We start from the raw sequence: 26267 nt of genomic DNA, 5'->3' as shown, positions 1-26267 counted from the left end.
AATATTATGGAAAAAGAATTTAATAAAGTGAGATATGGAAAAAAAGAAATCACTGAGTTAATATTCTTAAGATTCATAGGTCTTTATTTTCAGTTGTTTGCTACTGCTCAATGGGAAGGTTTTGCTTCCCTTCCTCACCTTCATCACCTCCATCAAGTTTTTTTAATAGTGATAGTGAACAATTATAATCTTTTGGAAAAATATAATTATAGCCTATTGAATACATAAATATGTATGTCTGGCTTTATATATTACCAGGGAGAGAAATGATCAGGGAAAATACCCAGACCCAATAATTTCAAGAAATTTATTTCACTAAGCTAAAGAATAGTTGAATCTCCTTTTAGTTGTATTCCTACCTTGTTTGCTTTTACACCCATGTACAATTTAATATCTTGACAGCTTTTCAAATACATACCAACCAAAGGTGTATTTCAGAGATATTGCAGATTTGGTTCCAGACCATGACGATAAAGCAAGTCAAATGAATTTTTAGATTTCCCAGTGCTTTAAAAGTTATGCTTACACTACACTGTAGTTTATTAAGTGTGCAGTAGCACTATGTCTAAAAAATGTACATTCCTTAATTTTAAAATAACGTTTTGCTTTAAAAAGTGCTAACCTTCATCTGAGCTTTCAGCAAGTCATAATCTTGTTACTGGTGGGGGTGCCTAATGGCTGCTGACTGAACAGTATGGCGGTTGCTGAAGGTTGGGGTGGCTGTGGTAATTTCTTAAAATAACACAACAGTGAAGTTGCTGCATTGACTGACTCCCTTTCACGAATGATTTCTCTATCATGTGATGCTCTTCTATAGCATTTTATCCACAGCAGAACTTCCTTCAGAATTGGAGTCAATCCTTTCGGACCTGCTGCTGCTTTAGCAGCTAAGCTTTTGTTATATTCTAAATTCTTTGTTGTCAATTCAACAATCTTCACAGCGTCTCCATCAGGAGGAGATTGCATCTCAAGGAACCACTTTTATCACGAGAGATTGCAGCAATGCAGTCACATCTTCAGGCCCCACTTCTAATGATAGTTCTCTTTTGTTTCCACCATGTCTGCAGTTACTTTCTCCACTGAAGTCTTGAACCCCTCAAAGTCATCCATGAGGGTTGGAATCAACTTCTTCCAAACTCCTGTTTATGCTGGTATTTTGACCTCTTACCATGAATCTGAATGCTTTTCACGGCATCTGGAATGGTGAATCCTTTCCAGAAGATTTTCACTTTTCTTTGCCCAGATCCATCAGAAGAGTCACTATTTATGGCAGCATTAGCCTTATGAAATGTATTTCTAAATTGTTTTAATGTTTTATTTATTTTTGATACAGAGACAGAGCACGAAAGGAGGAGGGGCAGAGAGCGAGAAGGAGGCACAGAACCGGAAGCAGGCTCCAGGCTATGAGCTAGCTGTCAGCACAGAGCCTGACGCAGGGCTTGAACCCATGAATGTGAGATCTGACCTGAGCCAAAGTCGGAGGCTTAACCGACTGAGCCACTCAGGCGCCTCTGAAATGTATTTCTTAAGTAATAATACTGGAAAGTCAAAATTACCCCTGGGTGGTCTGCAGAATGGACATTGTGTTAGCAGACATAAAAATAACTTAAATCGAATTGTACATCTCATTCAGAGCTTTTTGGGTGACCAGGAACATTGTCAGTGAGCAGTGATATTGAAATGGATCTTTTTTTTCTAAGCGGTAGATCTCATCAGTGGGTTTTAAATGTTCAGTAACCATGTTATAAACAGATGTGCTGTTCCATTTGTAGAGCTCAAGCAGAGTAGATGTTGTATCATCACTAAAGGCCTAAGGATTTTCAGAATGGTAAATAAACATTGGCTTCAACTTAAAGTCACCAGCTGGATCTCTTCCTAACAGGAGAGTCAGCCTGTCCTTTGAAGCTTTGACGCCCAGGCATTGAGTTCTCTCTAGCTATGAAAGTCTTCCATAGGATCTTTTTCCAATAAAGCCTGGGTTTCAGCTATATTGAAACTCTGTTTAGTGCAGCCACCTTCATTAATTATTTTAGCTAGATCCTCTGTAAGTCATTGTAGCTTCCACATCAGCACTTGGATGTTATCAAGACAGCTTCTTTCCTTAAACTTCATGAACCAACCTCTGCTAGCTTCCCACTTTTCCTCTGCAGCTTCCTTACCTCTGTCTCAGCCTTCATAGAATTGAAGAGGGTTAGGGCCTTGCTCTTGATTGGGCTTTGGTTTAAGGGAATGTTGGGGCTGGTTTGATATTCTATCCAGACCACTAACACTCTCTCCATATCAACAGTAAGGCTCTTTCGCTTTCTTATCATTTGTGACCTCACTGGGGTAGCACTTTTACTTTCCTTTAAGAACTTTCCCTTTGCAATGACAAGTTGGCTGATCGGCACAAGAGGACTAGCTTTCATCCATCTAACTTTTATCTATCTCATAAGCTTAATCACTTCTAGCTTTTGATTTAAAGTAAGAGACATGCCACTTTTCCTTTCATTTGAAGGCCATTGTAGGGTTATTAATTGGCCTAGTTTCAATATTGTTGTATCCCAAGGACTAGGGAAGCCCAAGGAGGGGGGAGAGAGACAGAACAGCCAGTTGGTGGAGCAGTGAGAACACATATATCTGTCAATTAAGTTCACCACCTCATATGGGTGTAGTTCTTGGCACCCCAAAACAATTACAGTGATAACATCAAGATCATTGATCACAGATCACCATTAACAAATATAATAATAACGAAAAGATTTGAAATATTGCGAGAATTACTGAAGTGACACAGAGACACAAAGTGAGCAAATGCTACTGGAAAAATGACACTGAGAGACTTGGTTGCCACAGAGTTGCCACAGACCTTCAATTCGTAAAAAATGCAACATGTGGAAAGTGCAGTAAATCAGAGCACACTAAAACAAGGTATGCCTGGATACACTAATCTATTTTGAATACCAGGGCCTCCATCCTCTGCTGTTCCACAATTTCTGAAAAGGTGGGGAAGGGATATTGGGTTATAACCATGTATACAAAAGAGACTATAAAACTAAGGTGAATTGGGGCGCCTGGGTGGCGCAGTCGGTTAAGTGTCCAACTTTGGCTCAGGTCATGAACCGACATCTCCCGGTTCATGAGTTTGAGCCCTGTGTCGGGCTCTGTGGTGAAAGCTCAGAGCCCAGAGCCTGCTTCAGACTCTGGGTCTCCTACTCTCTCTACCTTCTGCAGTCTCTCTCTCCAGAATAAATAAACATAAAAAAAAATTTTTAACTAAGGTGAAGTAATTGGTTAGCTTTGCACTGGTAGATACTCTCACTTCATTTCGTATTGTATGCTGGTTGGGGGGTGGATATGGCAAAAGTCATTTTTTTCCCCAAAAGAATAATAACTTATACTTCTGGATATTACTAATTCCATCGATTTTCTCGCCATGTTTGAAATATCATATATAGAAGAATGATCAGTACAACCTTATCGTGGTGATATACAAATAGTAAAAGATAGGGAACAATCTAACCATTGGTAGGGGACTGATCAAATATTGATATATCCATAAAATGGAATAATACGCAGAAGTTAAAAAGAATGAGATAGCTCTATATATACTGATATGGAACAATCTTCAAGATAATATTGAGAGAGGGAAAGGTGTAGAGCTGTATATATAATGTGCTGTTTAGATAGAAAAAGAATGCCCCCCATACATATGTGCGCGTGTGGGGTGTGTGGGTATACTTTTATGCAAAAGATATCTCTGGGAGAATGCACAAATAAGAGAATTTCCCCAAGGATAAGCAGGTGCTGAAGGAAAGGGTAGAGAGACTTCCTTTTCGCAATAATCTTTTTATATCCCTTGGACTTTGTGCCATGAACCTTTGCTACCTAGTTAAGAACAAATGAACAACCCAGACTTTAAAACCTATCTTATAAGATTGTCCCGAGGACTGAATGATTCATGTATGTGATTTATTGCAGTACTGCCAGCATATAGTAAATATATAATAAATAATAGCTTTTGTTCTTGTTCTTTTCCCTCCAATTCCATAGATACTGTTTTTGGGATTACCAGGGTGTATTTTCTTGACTTAGGCCAATTTGGAGTGTCAGCTTAAATGGATATATGAACACTTTGAAATTGTATATTAAATTTTTTGTGAATATATACAGGTACCAGACTCTCTATATTGTAGATAGAGGGTCTGTGACTTTCATCAGATTTTTTTTCTTCAGATTTTTTTAAGTTTATTTTTTGAGAGAGAGCGCGCATGCGAGCATGGGGAGGGGCAGAGAGAGAGGAGGATAGAAGATCTAAAGCAGACTCCATGCTGACAGCAGAGAACCAGATGTGGGCCTTAAACTTACAAACTGTGAGATCATGACCTGAACTGAAATTAGACTTGAACCACCCAGGAACCCCTCCATCAGATTTTCTAAGGAGGGCCTCATGGCCCAAAAAAGTTAAGACACATTGATTTAAGCCATTTAGCTATTTCATGTATCCTTCCACTAGAAGACTCTGCGGTCAAATAGTTTCCTCTTTGTAACTAGGAAGAGACTATGGTTCATATTTTCCACTCATAACTTTGTCTTTTATGACTCTAAGTGTTTTCTAATTATGTCATATTTTGGGTAAGTAATTTAAATTCTGTGGATCTCTGTCTGTGCTATAAAATGAAATGATTGATCTGGATAAACTCATAGGTAACCCTTCACCTTGAAAATGTTATGATTCTATGTAGATTTACTATGTATGGACTTTAAAAATTGAAGTGTTGTCATAAACTGAGACAATCCCTTATGCTAGGTATTATAACCCTTAGATGGAGACTGAAATCTGAAACAAGGCATGAAATTGGAGGTTTTGTGTTTACAAGCCAGATCCCAAGCTGAAGAGCCGTGCTTTACTTTCATACCAGAAATAAAGGTGCCTTACTAATGAGGTAAGGCTGTGTAAGATGCCCTTATGGCTCTGTGACACAGAGAGGACAGCTCTGCAGAAGCTCTTCCTTCTTAAAGACTTTTCTCTGCTTTAGTTTATGAATAAGGGAGAAAAGTAGATATAACCCTGAGAATTGTAGTTCTGTGCTAGTAAGAATTGCCTGCAATGTTATTGATCTTTATCTGTTATTGGCTGGTTTTCCTAAATTAGAATCACTCCCTCCTAGTTTGACTTTAGCCTGCACACTTTAATTCAGTTGTACTTTTGATTATTTACTGTTGCACAGCCCCATTACTCAGAATCGTTTATCCCACATTTATATGTAGACAGTTGTCTTACTTTTGTGTATTGCTTCAAAAGGCTTTATGGGGGATGGGATTCTTGACCTACAAGGTATTTATTTACTCAACAAGTATGGGAGGATACAGGCATTTCAGACAGAGTACAAAGGTATCTAGGTTCACGTCTTTGTTCTGCCTCTTCCTGGCTGTGATCTTGTCGGTTATCTAGCCTATTCATACTTTACTTTTCACAGTTGTCAAATGGTGATAATAAAAGTGCCCACCTTGTAAGTTATTGCCAGGATTAAATGAGTTAATTCATGCCAAAACTACATAGTGTTTGGAGTATAGAAAGCATTCAATAAATGTAATCCTTTTTTTCTTATTGTTGTTATTAAAGGCATGGAGATATGAAGCAAGCACCATGACAGTTTTGGAGACTTAGGAATAATTTATTATTTCTTCAAGACCCAAATCTGATATTATTTCCCCAGTGAAGCCTTCCCAAATTCCTCAGGTGTTCAGCAGTGTTCCTGCAGCTCTTTGGTTATTATTATAATCTCTCTTGCTACTGAACTATTAAGCCTTCCATGGTAGAAGTTGTATACTTTCAACAAATATATATTGAATATCTGTATGTATCAGATATTATGGTAGGTGAATAATACACATAAGTCCCTGCCTTTTTTTTTTTTTTTTTTTTTACTGTTTATTTATTTCTGAGAGAGAGCAAGAGAGACTGAGCTGGGGAGGGGCCAAGAGAGAGAGGGAGACACAGAATCTGAAGCAGGCTCCAGACTCTGAGCTAGTTGTCAGCACAGAGCCCAATGCGGGGCTCGAACCCATGAGCAGTGAGATCATGACCTGAGCCGAAGCCAGATGCCTAACTGACTGAGCCACCCAGGTGCCCCAGTCCCTGCCTTCTTGAGGCTTAAATTCTAGAAGGTGAAAACAAAGAAAATAAAGAAGTAATTTCAGATAGTGGTAAGTAATTGAAGAAAATAATAATATAATAATAATAATAATAATAATAATAATAATAAAGTAAGGTAATGGTTTAGAGTGATGGAGCAGGGCCAGATAGGATGATCAGGGAAGGCCTTGAAGAGCTGAGACTTTGAAAAGTAAACTCCTTGCACTGTAACACTTTTTATACCTCAACTCCACCCACTTAAAATCTTGACTGTGTTCTTGATCATTTCCTTCAGGTTACCTTAAAATGGTATTTGCTAAATTTAGTTTGTATATAGATTCTGTATTTATTGGTGTCCAGCTTTAGCTCTTCTGCTTTTCCTCTCTTTCTCCACAAGAGTGAGCTCTTGGGTTGGCTGTTTCTAATCTAGCTAGACCCTATTCTTTATCTGTACATGTTTTAATTTGATACACAGGGTTTTATAAACACAGTACCGCCATCCCTAGACATTCCTCTTGGGAATCTGTGCCATTCACTTCTTTATTATACTCTCAGTAAGTAATAAGTTTGAAACAAGCTTCATTGTAAGCACTAGGGATTTGTTAGTTGCCATAACAGATGATCTGTATATTCTGATCAATTCAGAGATTTCCTGATATTATTAACAATAAAAACTTTTGCTGGAGAGAATCTAGTGCTTCCAAAGCTAGGTTGTACCGGGTAATTATCATGCTATCTTTTTGCCATGTTCTTAGTGGCACAATGACTTTCAAATCACTCTTCTTTTGAGAGTTAATCTCTTCTGCTATCTCCCACAATCAGAATATACTTGATAATTTTGGTGACTGCTTTATTTGTGTTTGCACATAGCCACAAAGAAATCTTTGGGATTTAAAAAAAAACAATTTATTGGATGATAATGAAGTGACCAAGATTTGCAGCAAGTATAACTGAAGACAGATAGTAGGAGCATAGTAGAAGCAATGAGCTACAAATTGTCTTTATATTCCCTTAAAACATGTCAAGGTCTTTCTTACATTGGAATCTTTGCAGTTACTATTTTCTTCCTTTCATATAGCAAGCTTTCTCTCATTATTCTGGTGCTAGCTCAAGTATTATTATCTTAAAAATACTTTCCTTGATTATTCTATCAAAGGTAGTTTCTTCCTTTTATACTTTACTTTAGTCTCTTGGTCATTTCCTTTATAGTATTTACCATAAACTTAACTATTTCATCTATTTGTTTACTCATTTTTTGTCTATCTCCCTTATTAGGAAAAGTCAGCGAATAAGTGGAGATATATAAGTGGGAACATCATAGATTTGTAAAGCCTTCTAGTAGATCTTTGTCCATTTTGAACTGAAGATCAGAGAGATATTAGGTTTTTTGGAAGTTGCCTACATGTTAATTGTAAATGAAGCCATGATTATGGTAAGAGAATGTTTTGAGTGAAGGGGAAATAGAGATTAGAACTCCTACATTTAGGGGGCCCAAAGTGAAAGGAAAAAAGCTACAGAGGAAACTGAAAAAGCAAAATATCTAGGAGATCAAAGAAAAGATGGGTAAAATGGTAGTATGGTAGTATAATGTCACAAAAGCCATGGGGAGAGAGTCTTTCAAGGAAACGGTATTAACAGCATCAAGGGGTAAGTAAGCTGAGAAATCTCCATTAGAATTAGCAACAAGGACATAGTGAGCACAAATCATCTCAGTGGGTTGTCAGGAGCCAGACTTTATAGTACATTGAGGGGTGGATGGAAAGTGAAGACTTGGGGATGTAGAAAGCCAAGGAGGTTGACTCTGAAGGTATGTAAAAGAGTAGTAGCTGAAAGGTGGAAAGTGAGATGTTTTATTTATTTTTGGGATAGGAGAAACCTAAACATACTTTGTGCTGATGGGAAGAAGACCTAGAGGGTCAAAGATTGAGGAAATATGAATGAAAGGGGATGATTTATAGAGAACAGTCCCTGAGAAGGTGAGAGAGAACTTGATCCAGAGCACTGGTCGGAAAGACTAAATTTATTCAGGCTGCCATAACAAAATACCACAGACTTGGTGGCTTCAGCACAACAACACAACATATTTTCTCATGGTTCTGGGGCCTACAAGTCCAAGATCAAGGGACTGTCAGGGTTGCTTTATGGCAAAGCCTCTTTCTGGTTTATAGACAATTGCCTTCTCCCTGTGTCCTCACATTGCCTTTCCTCTGTGCACTGCAGAGTCGGAGTGCTCTCTGGTGTCTTGTCCTCTTCCTATAAGGATTTGATTCCACGAAATTCAGACTCCACCTTTAATGACCTCATTTAACTTTAATTACTTCCCTAAGGCTTTATTTCCATAGAGTCATAGTGGGAGTTAGGGCTTCAACATATGAATTTGGGGGGGTACAATTTAGTCCATAACAGATGGGAAGAAGAATTCTCTTCCAGTAAATAGGAGGGAGGTAAGAAAAGATGGATGTGGGTGAGGTTGTAGACTTCGGTGTCAAGAAGTTGAAAAAATTTTTCCCCATCTAATGGTTTTAGTTATCCCTGTGAAATAGGAATATAAATAATGTACTGAGATGAGGGATGATATTATAATTGGACATTTGAGAAGAGTAGAGAACAGTTGTCAGCTGGTATGGAGATGCGAAGAAAGGGCCGAGTAGTGGAACATGGCAGAATTACTAGGTTTTATTGACCTGTGTGCCTCAGTGGTTTTTAGTAGCAGAACAGCCCAGGCATAGGTATAACTGTGGTAGCAAGAGTCTTGCAAGTCTGAATATGGCCTGTTGTGAGTCTTCACTGTGTAAGACTTTCTCTTGCAACAGGTATAGGCTCTTGTTAATACTACAATGTCAGCATTGCTTAAAGAAGATTGAATTCTCTTCTTCTTTCTTGGTCACTGCCACACTTGGCAGAAGATTTTGTCTAGAGTATCTTTATCTTGTAGAGAACTGCAGTTAGAAGCAAAATCAAGGTGATTTATGGACCTCACGAGGTATTTACAGCATGTGCAGGCAAGAATTGGCTCCTAACTGGTAAAATCAGAGCAAATTTGCCTTGGAATCATTTGGAGCAAGTGAATGCAACAGCACAGTTGATCCCATTATTCTCAGATTCTGTATTTGCAAATTTACCTCCTTGCTAAAATTTATTTGTAATCCCCAAATCAATACTGCTGGTCCCTTCAGTGGTCATTCATGGACATGTATAGAGTGGAAAAAATTTGAGTCACCTGACATGTATGTTCCCAGCTGAGGTCACACAAGGCAGTGCTCTGCCTTCTTGTTTAAGCTCTCATACTCTCAGCCAACGGTCCTTTTCATGGTCTACTTAGTGCTGTGGTTTTTGCGTCTCTGTGCTCTTTCTTGGTGATTCACTGTTCCAAGTGTTCACCAAATATAGTGGTGAAGTGCTATCTAGTGTTCCTAAGCACAAAAAAGGCTGTGATGTGCTTTATAGAGAAAAAAATGTGTTCAGTTAGTTTCATTCAACCATGCGTTAGTTGGAGTGCAGTTGGCTGGGAGTTCAGTGTTAATGAATCAAGAAGGTTTCTTTTTGGGGCGCCTGGGTAGCTCAGTCGGTTAAAGCATCCGGCTTCGCTCAGGTCAGATCTCACGGTTCGTGGGTTCGAGCCCCGCGTCAGGCTCTGTGCTGACAGCTAGCTCAGAGCCTGGAGCCTGTTTCGGATTCTGTGTCTCCCTCTCTCTCTGACCCTCCCCTGCTCCAGCTGTCTCTCTCTGTCTCTCAAAAATAAAAAATAAAAAAAGCAATAAAAAAAATTTAAAAAAAGGTTTATTTTTAATCAATTAATTAATTAATTAATTAATTTACAGAGAGAGAAAGAGAGTGAGCAAGTGGGGCAGGGGCAGAAAGAGAGGTGGGGAGAAAGAGAGAATCCTAACCAGGCTCCACAGCACCAGTGCAGAGCCTGACACAGGGCTCAAACTCACGAATTACGAGATCATCAGCTGAAGTAGGACACTTAACCGACTGAGCCACCCAGGTGCCTCTGTAAGGTTTCTGTAAACAAAAGCACACTCAAAACAGGGTTATCTATTAATCATTTGATGCAAGTGTTATGACCGTAGGCTCACAGGAGCCTAATCTTGTATTTTCCATAAAAGCAATGCTTCAACATTGGCTGCTTCAGTGTTTGCCATGACTTTACAAAACAGAAGTACTGTAAATAGTGAGAATCTACTATATTTTATATATTCTTTTTTCCAACCTTTAAAGTACCTTATAGACATTAACTCATTCATCAATACTATTTCCCAAAACTGGCTGCTAGAAAGCAGTTTATTTATTATATGGAGGATGGGGGGGTGGTGGACAATCCACTTAGGTTCTCTTGCTCTTTTTTTTTTTAATGTTTATATTTGAAAGAGAAAGAGAGACAGAGAATTAGTGGGGGAGGGGCAGAGAGAGACAAGACAGAATCTGAAGCCGTCTCCAGGCTCTGAGCTGTCAGCAGAGCCTAATGTGGGAGCTTGAACCCACGAGCTGCGAGATCATGACCTAAGCCAAGTCAGACGCCACCCAGGCACCCCAGTAGGTTTTCTTTAATGTTCAGAAGAGTCTAGCACAGTTTTTGTTTCTTATTAGGAATCTCTTAGGAATCCTGTCCTTGGATCTAAAAAGATCTGCTTCCTAATCATGGTCATGCTTGATTGATTTGCTTTGGAACTCATTAGAATATTCCTTATTTGACTTTCATGAGGAAAGGTAAAAAGGCAAAAAAATATTTGTAAAGCTTAGAACTTTTTGGCAGAAAAGTGCCAGGTAGGAAAAATAATCATCGTGATTATTTTCATAGACATAAAGCAGTAATGATGTAAGTTGCTGAATGTCTGGGATTTGAATGTGGTATGTTGGCGATGACTCTGTGTGTGTGTGTGTGTGTGTGTGTGTGTGTGTGTGTGTAATATGAACTTTCCTCCCTTCAACTCTGTGTCCAGATCTTTGTCTAGATCCTGCTGGTTCTTCTTTTATGTAATTTCTTAAACTTGTCCTTTCATTTTCATGTAATTGTAGTCTGGAAATCCAGACTTTAACTGTCTTCAAGGTTGACCTTAAAGTTGTCCTCATTTCTTTCAGCCACATTCTCTCTTGAATGCATCTTCTCTAGGCATATTTTTACCATATAATTCTGCTGAGATATTACTGCCCTACTTAGAAACTTTCTGTGGCTGCTAGTTGTCTATTTTTAAATTACTATCAGCCAGTTATCTCTTAATACTTCGCAATTCTCCTCCAGTTCTTCTTGCCCACCCTCTTAATTGATGTTCTTATGTCATAGTCCATTGCTGGAGGGGCCTTAGATGTGAATTCCCTCATCTTGTTACCATTATCTTTAAATCTTTAAGGACTTTTTTTCCTTTATTTACCCACTACATTGTCAGATTTGGCAACAACAGCAACACAACACACAGTTAAGTTTTAAATACAGATAACAACAAATAATTTTTAGTATAAGCATGTTCTGTGCAATATTTGGGACATGTTTATATTGAAAACTTATTTTTTAATTTTTTTAAATGTTTGTTTATTTTAGAGAGAGAGAGAATGAGCGGGGGGGAGGGGCAGAGAGAGAGGGAGACAGAATGTGAAGCAGGCTCCAGGCTCTGAGTTGTCAGTACAGAGCCTGATGTGGGGCTTGAACCCACAAACCGAGAGATCATGACCTGAGTCGAAGTCGGATGCTTAGCCGACTGAGCCAGCCAGGTGCCCCCAAAAAATTATTTATTGCTTATCTGAAATTCAAATATAACTGGCATCCTGAATTTTATCTGGCAACCTTATTTATGTCTCTTTCCTTTTGTACACTTCTGAACACACACACACACACACACACACACACACACACATGCTCATTTTCATCCTCCCACTCTCTTGGGTCATTTCTTTCAGATTTCACTCAAGCTCTAGTAACCATCTTGTTAAACAAAAGTGCGTAGGCATGTGCATGCACACACAGACACACAACACACACTCATACACACATAAAATCAATCACTTCCTTGACTCAAAATCCTTTAGTTATTTCCACATCTCCCTCCTCTGTTTCACAGCCCAGTTTTGCAAAAGACTTGTCTGTTAAAGCTGCCTCTCCTACTTAACTTCCTGGTCATTCTTCAGTTTTCCTTAATCCTGCTTTCACCCCCTATCACTCCCCCAAATCACCAGAAACCTCCATGCTGCCTAATCCTAAAAACTATTTTCAGCTGTCATCTTACCAATGTTCACAGCAGTATTTGAACTAGCTGATCACTCTTTCCTTTTTTAAATAATCCCTTTTCTTAACTTCAGTGACACCATTCTCTTTGGATGTTCCTCTTATTTTCCAGTGACTGCTTTTCAGTTTTCTTATTGCACCTTGGTGGATCAGGGCTCACATGTGGAGCCTGTTTGTTTGTTTGCCTTTTCCCCTCTTTAGGCAATTTTATGCATTCCCATGGTTTATTTATTTGTGTGTACATGGGATTTAAATGATAGAAATGGAAGAAGTCAATCACTCTCACTTCTGGCTTCCAACCCAGACTTTCCTCTGAGCTCCAGACTGTTCAATTACTTTTTCTTTTTTTTTTTTTAATGTTTTATTTATTTTTGATACAGAGAGAGACAGAGCACGAGAGGGGGAGAGGCAGAGAGAGAAGGAGACACAGAACCGGAAGCAGGCTCCAGGCTCTGAGCTAGCTGTCAGCACAGAGCCTGACGTGGGGCTTGAACCCACGAACGTGAGATCTGACCTGAGCCGAAGTTGGAGGCTTAACCAACTGAGCCACCCAGGTGCTCCTCAATTGCTTTTTCAATTCCACTTGTCTATCTCATAGACATCTCAAACTTAACTTGACCAAGATTATGTCCTGATATTCTTCTCATATATATGTCCCCTCATTCTTTTCCACTTTAATCAATAGCATCCCTATTTAACTAGTTGGTGGAGCCAGAAACCTAATGCTCATTCTTGATATCTTCCTCATCGTTTACATTCAGTCTGTTATCAAGTTTGCTATCATCAATCTAATTTAAGTCCCCATCATCTCTCATATATTTTAATGGCCTTCTAACTATTCTTATTTCCACCGATGTTCATTCAGTTTCTTATCCTTATAGCAGCCATGGTGACCTTTTGAAAACAAAAATCCTTACTAGCTTCCTTTTTTTAAAGATTCTGTTTTTAAGCCATCTCTACACCCAACATGAGGCTCAAACTCACAACCCTGAGATCAAGAGCTGAATGCTCCACTGGCTGAGCCAGCGAGGCACCCCACTTCCTATTATTATTACAATAAAATTAAAGCCTTTCTGTGGCCTGCAAACCCTACATGATCAGTCCCTGAGTACATCTCCAGTCCCATCTCCCACCACTCTCATTGACAATGTTTTAATCATACAAAGTAAGGATTTGGTAAAAATGTAATCTTATTCCCAAGCACTTTAAAAAATATTAGTCCTTGTAATGTGCAGAATTTAAAAATTTATGAAAACATTGCCAACCAAACCTGAGCATGCATGAGTAGTTATCTGAAAATGATTGAGATATTTAAGACCAAACAAACATCTAATCTTCCCTGCTCCTTAAAATCTGAGTCTTCTTGTTTAATTTTCTTTTTTTAATATAGTTTATTTATTTTTGAGACAGAGAGAGACAGAGCACGAGTGGGGGAGGGGCAGAGAGAGAGAAGGAGACACAGAATCTGAAACAGGTTCCAGGCTCTGAGCTGTCAGCACAGTATCTGATGCGGCCCTTGAACCGACAAACAGCGAGGTCATGACCTGAGCCAAAGTCAGACGCTTAGCTGACTGAGCCACCCAGGTACCCCAAATTTTCTATGGCTGTAAACAATACCATTGTATTAACTTACAGTTTGAGAGGTCAGAAGTCCAAAATGGGTCTCAGTGGACTAAAATCAATATGTTAGGCATCTTACTCAGCTATAAAAATGAAGGAAATCCTGCCTGACAAAATGGGTGGACTAGGGTATTATGCTAAGTGAAATAGAGTAAGACAAATACTGTATGATTTGTGGAATCTAAAAAACAAAACAAACAAATAAACAAAACAAAACAGAAACAGACTCTTAGACGCAGGAAATAAACTGTTGGTTACCAGAAGTGGAAAGGGTTTGGGTGGATGAAATAGGTGAAGGGCATTAAGAGGTACAAACTTCTTACAAAAAACAGTTGTAAATTAAGTAAGTCATGGGGATACAATGTATAGTATATAGGCAGTATAGTCAATAACATCGCAATAACTTCACATGGCAATAGATGGTAACTAGACTTATTGTATAAAAATACTGAATCGCTATGATGTACACCTGAAATTTATAGTGTGTGTCAATCATACTTTAATAATTTTTCAGAAAGCGTCAGTAGGACTATGTTCCCTCTGATGGCTCTAGAGGAGAATCTATTTCCTTACCTTTTCCAGCTTCTAGAAGCAGCCAGAATCCCTTGGCTTGTGGCCCCTTTCCCCATCCTCAAAGCCAGCAGTGTGTATTTTCAGATCTGTCTCTGGCTGTTACTCTTCTGCCTCCCTCTTCCACTTGTAAGGAATGTTTTGATTATATTGGGTCCACTTGGATAATTTGGGATAATCTCCCCAACTCAAGGTCAGCTAGCTAGGAACCTTAATTCCTTCTGCAGCCTTATCTTTGCTATATATTCACAGGCTCTGGAAATGAGAACAACATGGACACCTTCATGGAGAATGGGAGGCATTGTTCTGTCTATGATGCATTTTTTGTTGTTGTTTTCTTCTTTTTTTTTAGAGCAGTACATTCTCCTGAAAAATTAGAAAACAGACCAGAAATTCAGGAGCTGGTTAGGCCCTCTTGATTTTTCTTTCTTTCTAAATTTTTTAATGTTTAATTATTTTTGAGAGGTGAAGGGAGGGGCAGAGAGAGAGGGAGACAGAGGATGCCAAGCAAGATCTCACTGACAAAAGACAGCCCAGCGTGGGGCTCAGACTCACAAACCTTGAGATCATGATCTGAGCTGAGGTCTGATGTTTAACCAACTGAGACACCCAGGTGCCCCCCGCCCCTCTCTTTTTTTAATTGTAGTATAGTTGACATACGATGTTATATTAAGTATAACATAATAGTGACTGGACGATTTTATACATTATGCATGTTTACCAAGATAAGTGTTGCTGGTAGTTACCTCTGACACCATACAAAGTTATTACAGTATTATTGACTATATATCCTATGTTGTACTTTTCATCCTGTGACTTACTTATTTGTAACTGGAAGTTTAGGCTCTGTTGATCCCTTAATGGAAATAGAGATACTTAGTTCATGTTGATTAAGAAGAGATGGTCTCTGAACAGTTAAAGTATTTAAAACCCTAGAAAAACAATGAAAAGTCACAAACAAGGAAACTATCTGCCAAGTAAAATCATTTGGTAAAAGGAATATTGTAAGACTTTGGACAGGTAATTTCTCTAGATCTTTGCGTCTTTATCTCTAGAATAAAGAAATTGAATTAACTGGTCTTTAACATTATTATCTTTACTAATATATAAAGTTGGTGTCTCCATTCTAAAAATTAATCAAAAGAGATAAATAGATAACAAGATTCGTAACTACATGAGGTGATAGGTGTTAACTAAACATACGCTGGCAATTATTTTGTAACCTACACGTATGTCAAATCATTATGTTGTACACTTTATCCTAATACAATATTATATGTCAATTATATCTCAGTAAAACTGAGCGGGGAGCTAAAAAAGTTAAATCAACAGATGAAAAGGTAATATACAGGGGTTTTGTTTTGTTTTGTTTTTAAATCTGGTCAGTGCATAGCTTTATTCCAGGATTCAGTCACCTACCATGTTCAGGGTCGTGAAAGACAAGGAAGAACTGAGGAACTACCATAGATTGGAAGAGGCTAAGGAAACATGACAAATAAATGCAGTGTGGGATCCTGGACTGGATCCTGCAACTGAAAAAGGACATTCATGGATGAACTTGTGAAATCCAAATAAAGCCTGTGGCTTAGTTAATAGTATTGTACCAATGTTAATTTCTTACTTTTTATAATTGCCCTGGTTTTACAAGATGTTACATTAGAGGAACTTGGGCGAAGTGTATATGGGAACTCTCCATACTGTTTTTACTGATTGTTCCAAGTCTAAAATCATTTCAAAATGAAAAGTTTAAAAAAAGACAACAGTAGGAAAGGAAAAGCAAGCCACAGAGTGGGAAATGTTTGCAAAAGACCTATAACCAGAATATATAAATAGCTCATATGAATCAGTAAGGGAAAGACTGACAATCCAATAGAAAAATAGGCAAAAGGTTTGAAAAGCTACTCCACATAAAAGAATATCCAAATGGCCAATAAGTAGATAAAAATGTACTTGACACTACACAACATTTCCAGTTTCTCCAAATTCAAATCCTTGTGCATTGCTGATGGGAATGTAAAGTGGTGTGGCTTCTATAGAAAGAAAAATGTGTTTTTTGGTTCCTCAAAGAAAGAAATTAAAAATATATATGTATTTTTAATGTTTATTAGTTTTTAAATATTTATTAATTTTGAGAGAGAGAGGGAGTGCAAGAGGCACAGGGGCAGAGAGAGAGAGAGAGAGAGAGAGAGAGAGAGAGAGGGAGGGAGGGAGAGAGAGTATCCCTAGCAGGCTCCACACTGTCAGCACAGAGCCGGACACAGGCCTTGATCCCACAACTGTGAAATCATGACCTGAGCAGAGATCAAGAATTGGATGCTTAACGGACTAAGTCACCCAGGTGCCCTTTAATTTATTATTTTTGAGAGAGAGAGAGAGAGAGAGCAAGGAAGGGGTAGAGAGAGGGGGACAGAGGATCCGAAGCGTGCTCCGTGCTGACAGCAAAGAGCCTGATGCATAGTTCATAGTTATGAACCACAAGATCATGACCTGAGCCGAAGTCAGAAGGTTAACCAACTGAGCCACTCAGGCGCCCCAAACAGAAATTATTATAATATGATCCAATAATTCTACTTCCAGGTATATCCCCCAAAGAATTGAAAATAGGGCCTTGAACAAGTTTTTGCACACCTGTGTTCATACCAGCACTATTTATAATAGTCAAAATGTGGAAACAACCCAAAAGTCTATCAATGGATGGGAAATGGATAAACAAAATGTGGTATATCCATACAATGGAATATTATTATTTGGCCCTAAAAAGGAGTGAAAGTCTTATATGTGCTACAATATGGATGGACCTTAAAAACATTATACTAAGTGAAATAAGCCAAATACAAAAGGACAAATACTGTATGATTTTACTTATATGAGACCAGAATAGTCGAACTCAAAGTTACAGAAAGTAGAATAGTGGTTTCTAGGGGCTGGAGGAAGAGGGAGGAGGGGAGTTATTGTTTAATGGGTATGGGAGAGTGAAAAAGTTCTGGGGATGAATGTGGTTATGACTGCACAACAATGTGAATGTGTTTAATGCCATTGAATTGTACACTTTAAATGGTTAAAATGACAAATGTTATGCATATTTTACCCCACATGCAAAAAGTGTTACCATTATTCATTGCCAGTATTCATAATGAATACAGATTCAGAAATCTTCAACAAAATATTAGTAAATCAGATTCAGTACTACATTGACAAGAGCATGCATCATGATCAAGTGGGAAATATTCTAAGATGTAAGGATGGGTCAGCATCCACAACTCAATCACCACGATACACCATATTAACAAAATGAAGGATAAAAACCATATGATCATCTCAGCAGAGGCAGAAAAAGCATGTGACAAAATTAAACATCCATTCATGATAAAAACTCTCAACAAAGTGGGTATGGAGGAATTGTACCTCAGCATAATAAAGGCCATAAAATAACTGTGCTCAGTGATGATGATTGTGTTGGCTGTAGATGCAGTGTGACGCCGTTACGTAGAATGCCTAAAATGTTAAAAGACCATCAATACTAGAATGTAAAAAGACCAACAGTACTGGCAAGGTTATGAAGCAACTGGAACACTATTCTCCTGCTGGTAGGAACAGAAATTAGTATAAAAATTTTGGAAGATTGTTTGACATCATCTACCTAGCTGAACATATGCATACTCTATACCCCAGCGATTACACTCCTAGATAAATACCCAACCAGAAATATCTTCCTGTGGGCACCGTACAACATCTGCAAGAATGTTCATAGCAACATCATTTTCTGTGGCCTTCAAACTGAAAACAACCTTCAACAGAATGGATTCAATAAATTGTGAATATACATGTGATGGGATACTTTCTAGTAATAAAAATAAATGAACTACGGCTAGATGCAATTAACTTGGGGAACTCTTAAACATTTTGAGCAGAAAATGGTGATATTTGATGATCTTTATTATGTCAGTTTCAAAAATAGGCAAAACTGACCAGTGTTGATAGGAATCAAGGTAGGCATCACCTATAGGGAGAAGTGAGGCTAATGGCTGAGGGGACGCGAGGGGAGGCTCTTGGGTGCTGGTAATGTTGTATTTCCTTATCTGGGTAGTGGTTACATAGGAGTGTTGACGTTTGAAATTTTATCGAACTGTAACTTTTTAATTTGTGTATTTCTTTGTAAGTTAGTTATGCTTCCATAAAAAATGCATTTAAAAATTAAAAGAATATAGTTAGAAGTCTGCATTCTACATTTATTTAATAGCATTATCTTTCAGTATTATACCCTACACCCGTCCCATCTCCCTGTACTTCACCCCCTTCCCCCTTCCAGTCTATGAAAAGTTCCTTCTCACTTTTATTCTGGTTGTGTTTGAGTTTTAGCTTGACCTCTCTTTGAGGACAGTTTTAGCTAGAGGTGCTAACTGTGCAGCAAACTGAACTTTGACCTGAGTAGAGCTTTATTCGCTGTGTCAGGGAAATTGAGGATTTACATTCCACATTCCACTCCCAGAATCTAGAGCATTTAACAGGGAGTGGAAAAGGTGGCGTGGTGCCTGCTTTAGTGTACTGTAGTCTCTGTATTGCTTAATTATTTATCTGAGAAGCAGTGATTGGATTAGTCAGTGACAGGGAGGTACAGAATTTTGTTATAGTGATATTTCTATTTATAGTTTTGTCAGTTCTTAGTCATACCTGATTCCCTTTTTTTCTTTTTACCTTTCAGGTGCTTATCCTGTATTTTATTCAGCTGGAGCTTTACTCCTCTGATCTAGCTATTCTTTAAGTCATTTTTTTCATTCAGCACATCTTCATTGGTTGTTGACTATATGTTAGGTCTTATAGGAATAAGATACATAATCTCTGCTCTCAGATTGCTTGTGTGTGTGTGTGTGTGTGTGTGTGTGTGTGTGTGTGTGTGTTCACAGCGGGGTTTGGGGGAATTCAGAGAGCCGAGGCTTAGGACGTATGCACAAGCTTAAATTGTCATGCAGTGTCTTGTATGTCATGCTAAGGAGTTTGGATTTTATTTTAAAGACAATGGGGAGCTATTGAGACATTATGAACAAAGAGGTGATGTGGTCAGATTTTAACATGATTGAGCTGTTGATAATCACATATAAATGAGTTGATTTAACAAACTGAGGTAGGCTGTATCGGGATGGAATCATCTAGGTCCTTGTCAAAGTGTAGTCCCAGCAGTATTGGTATCATGGGAGAGCTGTTAAAAAAGTAGACTCTTGGGACTTAAGTTGGCATTTCAACAAGATCTCCAGATAATTTGTAGGCGCATTCAAGTTTATGAAGCACTGATTTAGATGTGATGACGGTCAGGCTTCACACAGCTGGTATGAAGAAGAAAGGACAGATTGCAGGAGACGTTATGGAGTACTTTCTTGTTTCTGTTGCAGTACTCTTCTCAATACTCCTCCTTGCCAAATACCTGCCACATGCCCCTAATCATCCTTTACCTTTCAGCTTAAATGGAATTTCTCACCCCCAACATAGATAGTTGGCACCCTTGCCATACACTTGCATAGCCCTGTACTTACCTTGTCATTTTTCATATTTTTGTTGTAATTATTTATTTAATTGTCTCTTTCTCTCTCCAGACGGTAAACACCATGAGAGCAAGGACTATCTTTTTATGCTGGCTGACACACACTAGGCTGTCAATAAATATTTGTGGTTTGATTGAATGAATTCATCATGTATAAGAGGAGATGGATTTGGGTGTGTTGGGGAATATATATATTAGTAATAATAGTAAATTTTAAATAGTACTGACAAGTTCGAGGCACTGTTCCTTTTTTTTTAATAAGTTTATTGTCAAATTGGTTTCCACATAACACCCAGTGCTTGTCCCCACAAGTGCCCCCCTCCATGACCATCACCCCCTTCCACCACCTCGCCCCCCTTCAGCCCTTGATTCATTTTCAGTATTCAATAGTCTTTCATGATTTGTGTCCCTCTCTTTCCCCCTTCCTCTCCTGTGGACCTCTGTTAGGTTTCTCCTGTTAGACCTATGCATGCAAACAAATGGTATCTGCCCTTCTCCGCCTGACTTATTTCACTTAGCGTGACACCTTCAAGGTTCATCCACTTTGCTACAAATGGCCAGATTCCATTCTTCCTCATTGCGAGGCACTGTTCTAAGTGGTGTGTGCGCGTGTTAATTTGATCCTCTCAGTAGTCCCATAATACTTTTAACGTCCTCATGTTACAGAGGAGGACACTGAGATACAGGGAGGATAAGTAATTTGCTTAAGGTTACATAGTGTGAATCAAGATTTAAATTTTTTTAATGCTTGTTTCTTTTTGAGACACAGAGAAGGATAGAGCAGGAGCAGGAGAGGGGCCGAGAGACAGGGAGACACAGAATCTGAAGCAGGCTCAAGGCTCTGAGCTGTCAGCACAGAGCCCAACACAGGGCTCGAGCTCCCAAACCAAGAGATCAGGACCTGAGCTGAAGTCGGACACTTACTAACTGATGGAGCTAGCCTAAATTTAAAGCCAAGCCTATCTAGCTCCAAAGCCTGTAGTTTTACCAGTAATGATGATGCCTCCATGGTGGAGTCTAAAATACCTGTGGGATGAGTCTTAAGGGACTGAGAGATAGGATGCCTACCACTTAGGTCGTGGGTAGAGGGAGGATTTGGCAATTCCATTTGCTATGGTAGCACTAGCATTTCAAATCTGAAGTGGCAGGGGAGATCTGAGGCCTAGCATTTCCAGTCAGACTCATAACTGACCACATGGAACTTTGAACTCAGGAGGTTAAGTATATGTGCTGCCGAAGCGAGCATTGAACTCAGGAGGTTAAGCATCTGAGCTTCTACAATAAGCCGTAACATGGGGGACTAAGGAATAATTATTGCTTTTTCTTAGAGCCTAAGAAACAGCTTAGAAATACTGAATGTCAGGACTGGAAGGAACCAGTTCTAACCTTCCACAGTCCACTATTACCCACCTCCCTCTCATTTTATGAGGAAACTGAAGAAAAGAGTAATTAGGTAACTTGCCAACGTCTAATAAAACCATTAGACACAGCCAGGAATAGAGTACAATAGGGTCACATTCTTGTATTCTTTGCCCTGTGCCTTATGACTTTCTAGGTTCCAGGTTTATCACCTCTTGTTTAAAAACTGCTCTGCCATTGTAGATACTTCCTCACCACTGCGTGATTCCTTTTGACTTTGACCCTTGGAAATATTAACTTGTTTTTTCTCCTCCAGCCAAGCATACACTCACTCTGGCCAGTCATCTGGCTTACCTTCATTAACAGTACTGCTATCAAATCACCACTGGCAGGAACACAACTGGCACCTCCAACTTGAAATTGTTCTTCTTGGAGTGCAAATGAGATTCTTTTGAGCTATTCGTACACTTGGTCAGTTTTCATAAAGCGTGAAGGCCATAGGCACAAATGTAGTTTGTCTGACTTTCTTTTTTTGAAATTGCAAACTTCTCACCTAAATGTTAAGAGTGCTTATTATAGATAACCACGTGCAGTGATGTTACTTCAGCCCTTGCTGTAGGTGTATCTTCTAAGGCACCATATGATAAAATGAAATTCAACTGTAAACAACTTTGTAACTTGTATTTATACCTAGACCTCATGCCTTATACAGTCCTACTCAGTTAATAGATCTTCAGTTCCCAAATGTAATAATAGCTACCGTTTTATTTTTGTTTCAGTCATTGCAGAAAGGTGTATGTAGTAAGGCTGCAGTTTACAAAGGAATTCTACACCTCCTTTAGCGTTGTTAAAACCTACACCAAACAGGGGCGCCTGGGTGGCTCAGTCAGTTAAGCATCTGACTTCAGCTCAGGTCATGACCTCGTAGTCCATGAATTCGGGTCCCTGCATCATTGGGCTCTGTGCTGACAGCTGGGAGCCTGGAGCCTGCTTCAGGTTCTGTGTGTGTCTCTCTCTCTGTGCTCCTACCACACTCATGCTCTCTCTTTCTCAAAAATAAGTAAAAACATTAAAAAAATTTTTTTTTAATAAACGTACACTAAACAAACAAACACAAAGTCACAACTGGGGCTCCTGGCTGGCTCATTTAGTGGAACATATGACTCTGAGATCAAGTTTGAGCCCCACTTCGGGTGTTGAGAGTACAAATAAGTAAGTCTCTAAAAAAGCGTTACAACTAAGGTGACATTTAGTTTAGCCTGCAAAAGCAATATATTTTACTTGTGCTTATTCTTTTATTTCCACTTTTTTCATATAATTTTTTAAGTGTTTATTTTTGCAAGAGAGACAAGAGCGTAAGTGGGGGAGAGGCAGAGAAAGAGGGAGACACAGAACCTGAAGCAGGCTCCAGGCTCCTAGCTGTCAGCACAAAGCCCATGAGAGGCTTGAACCCAGGAACTGCGAGATCATGACCTAAGCCGAGGTCAGTGCCCAACCGATGGAGCCATCTAGGCACCCTCAACCCCTGTCTTCTTTAAAAGTCATTTTCGTCCACAACCGATTATATAGAAAACATGTACGGGACCACCAAAAATCTTGTAACTTACTGAACACTGAAATATTTTAAGTGTTGAGCTCTACTCTTTTTTTGGCCTTGATTTGTCCTAAAAGCCTCATTATGATGCAGATCATAATGGATTACAACTGATGCAGATCAAGCAATGGAAAGTGGATTATATATTCCTACAGAGAGAAAATTATAATTAAGGATTAAAACCCTATTAAGGACTCACCACAAATAAGCCATAGCTGTGGCCAGTGGTATAACTAAGCCCCTGTGTATATAAAATAATGTTCCAAAAAAAATTGAACACATTAATTATACAAGTTGCTCTCAGAGTGCTGTAAGGTATACATACAGTATATAAAATCTGACAATTTCTTACGCCCTTAATATATGCCAGACATTGTGGGCAAATCAAAGCGGGGTAAGTCCTTGAAAAACGTGGAGTCTAATGAGGGACAACACACATACACAGTAACTTTAATGTGAGGAAGGGTGAAAATAGTGTTGTGACCAAAGACCAATAGGAGAGGAAGTGGAGATTGCTTTTTCTAGGTTAGACTCCATGGCAGAACTATCATTTGAGCAGAACTTGAAGAATTTGCATGTGTGAAGATGAGAGAAGTGAAGGCAGAATGAATGCATTTCAATTTGAGAAAATGGCAGGAGCAAAGGCATGAGGTGGGAAAGGACCTCATAATAATGACCTAAGTAAGAGCTACTGTTTATTTAGTGTATGCATACTTTTTAAATCCTTTCGTCAATCGCGTGAGGTGGCTGTTACTATTATTTGCACGCCACAGCTTGGAAAACTAGGGGGAGAGGGAGTTAACTAAGGGGCAGGGGCAGTATTCTCAAACTGGGGGTTTAATTCTCAAACTGGTCTGTTTAATTCCCAAACCAGCACTCTTAGCTCCGGGTCTTCACATGCAGGAAATAGTGGGCAATGCAGCTTTCGTAGGGGTGGAGTATGTATGGGGATATGGAGTGGAAGGCCATCCTGGAAAGGATTTATAGAGGGTTTTTTAAAAATATTATTTTTTAAATATTTATTTTTGAGAGAGAAAGAGAGAGAGCATGAGCAGGGGAGGGATACAGAGAGAAAGGAGACAGAATCTGAAGCCGGCTCAGGCTCCGTGCTGTCACAAACTGTAAGATCATGACCTGAGTCGAAGTCGGACACTTAACCGACTGAGCCACCCAGGTGCTCCTATAGAGGGTTTTGAGGAGGCAGTGGAAATGGATGGGGATAGACAGATGACAGGCTTGGAAGAATTGGCAATGAATTGTTCTGGGGACTAGGGAAAACGGGAGATTTCAAAGATGACTCAGGTTTATATTTGGTTGACTAAGGGAATAGAGGTGGAAAAGTGAGAAGAAACTTGTTTGGAGGGTTGAGGGGAGGCGAAACGATGGAGTAATCATTTTGATTTGGGATATGTTGCATTTGAAATACAGATGAGTGTGGTTCAGTTGGTTAAGTGTCTGATTCGACTTTAGCTCAGGTCATGATCTCATGGTTTGTGGGTTTGGGCCCCACATTGGACTCTGCACTGACAGATTCTCTCTCTCCCTCTCTGTCTTTCTGCCCCTCCCCTGCTCAATCTTTCTCTCTATCTCTCTCTCAAATGGATAAACTTTATAAAAAAATAAATAAAATATAGATGAAAGATACCTCGGAAATTTAGGCAGCAAATGTAACTTCTCATTCTATTAAGAAGTTTGGATTAAGAGGAAGACCACAGGACAATGACTGGAGGTTGCTGACAACCATCAGAATCAACACCCTGACCTCAGAGGGCATGTTGCTCCTGCATGTCATCAACCTTCTCTATCGTGGCCTCACTCGTTGCTTCGCTCCACAGCCCCTCAGTGGCCGCAGCTTCCTTTACTTCCACCTCTGCTGTTCTCTCTTCTTACTGCGTCTGATCTCTACCTGCCCTATGATCACCAAATTTTGACACCTCTGCATTCATCTGGGCCAAGTTTTCACTTGCCTTTCTTTCTAGTCTAGACATCTAGGTCAGGCATGTGAATTCTGCCGTCTCTGGCATCTTACCATACTTCTTCCCCTAGACATTACCATCTTCTCCATTCCATATCCAAAAGATCATTCTCTTCAGCAGTGAAGGCCCTAAGGGGCAATGAACCAATAATACTAATCTTAATATAAAAACCATCAGCTGTAGAAAAATTATCCTGTGGGATGGGAATTAACACTGAAAGAGTCCCTGGTCTATAAAGGGGACCAAAGCAGGCATATCTCATTGGGCTTACTTTGTGCCTGAAATCTATGGTATTCTTACTGGATAACATACCCTAGGAATGACCAGAGCAGGTAAAATAGGTTAGGCCACCTTATTTCTAGTTCTATCTTATTTCCAAACTTCTGAAGTATGCAGAGAAGAGGTAGCTGGTATAGGAACCTAAAGAGGGAACCATTTCTGAGGTCTCTTAAGGTGACAGTATATCGGGCTACTGTGTTGGCATCCTGTCTCTTCCCAAAACCAGACTGGTGAGTAAAAACCCACTTTGGCTAGGAACTTGGAGGCGGCACTAGTCTTGATTGGAAACTTTGGTTCCCTCTAATCCTGCACTGTCATAGCTCCTGACGAGCCTCAGGAAAGCAGCTCTTTTGCGATTGGCACCTGTGTTGTTTTCTGCAGCTGAAGGCCCCTGGACCTTCATGTACATCGCACAGCGAGCCAGCAGAGGGAGTTGTAGTCCCAGAACTTTCTTCAGAGATTCTAGTTTCTGATTTTGTAAGAGATCTTCCCTGGCACCATCCGAATCAAATCTCCCTTGCAATAAGAATTTAACTTGAGATATGCCTGAGTTTGGTGCCAGACCCCTGGTGTGAGCAGATGGGGAGGTTCTGCATAGCTGTTTAAACTTGAAAGCCATAAGGAACTCTTGATTTCAAGGAAACGCCTGTTTACAGATCCAAATCAAGCAACTCTTGAGAAATCGGAGTGCCTCTTGACCTCGATCCTTATTGATCTTGGTATCAGCACCTCCAGTGACGCGTCCTGAAGGGCGGGAGAAAATTAACAAGTGACTTACACACAGGGAAGGAGAGGAAGCCTGACTGTTACGGAAGAAAGTGTCCACTGGGGAGGTGGGGATTGAGTGGATAGCATTAAACTGTGAGTGTCCTGTGGGAAGTTCAGTGCCTGGGTGCTGGACTTTGCATCAGCTCTGATACTGAATCACAAGCAGAGGGTTTGAAGGGGGCCAGTAAGGGACTTGTCAGGCAGTTGGCTAATGATCTTAATTT

At 39.5% G+C, this 26267-nt stretch overlaps 1 protein-coding gene across 2 annotated transcripts in view; it reads left to right on the top strand.

The window, feature by feature from the left end:
* The window catches only part of AHCYL2 (adenosylhomocysteinase like 2), a 168496-nt gene that overhangs the window by 87323 nt on the left and 54906 nt on the right, over positions 1-26267 (top strand). The window lies entirely within an intron of this gene.

The sequence above is a fragment of the Suricata suricatta genome, chromosome 2, assembly GCF_006229205.1.
Source record: "Suricata suricatta isolate VVHF042 chromosome 2, meerkat_22Aug2017_6uvM2_HiC, whole genome shotgun sequence".
In the NCBI taxonomy this organism is placed as follows: Eukaryota; Metazoa; Chordata; class Mammalia; order Carnivora; family Herpestidae; genus Suricata; species Suricata suricatta.
Note: the sequence above shows the minus strand (reverse complement) of the source record. Positions and strands in the feature narration are given on the sequence as shown.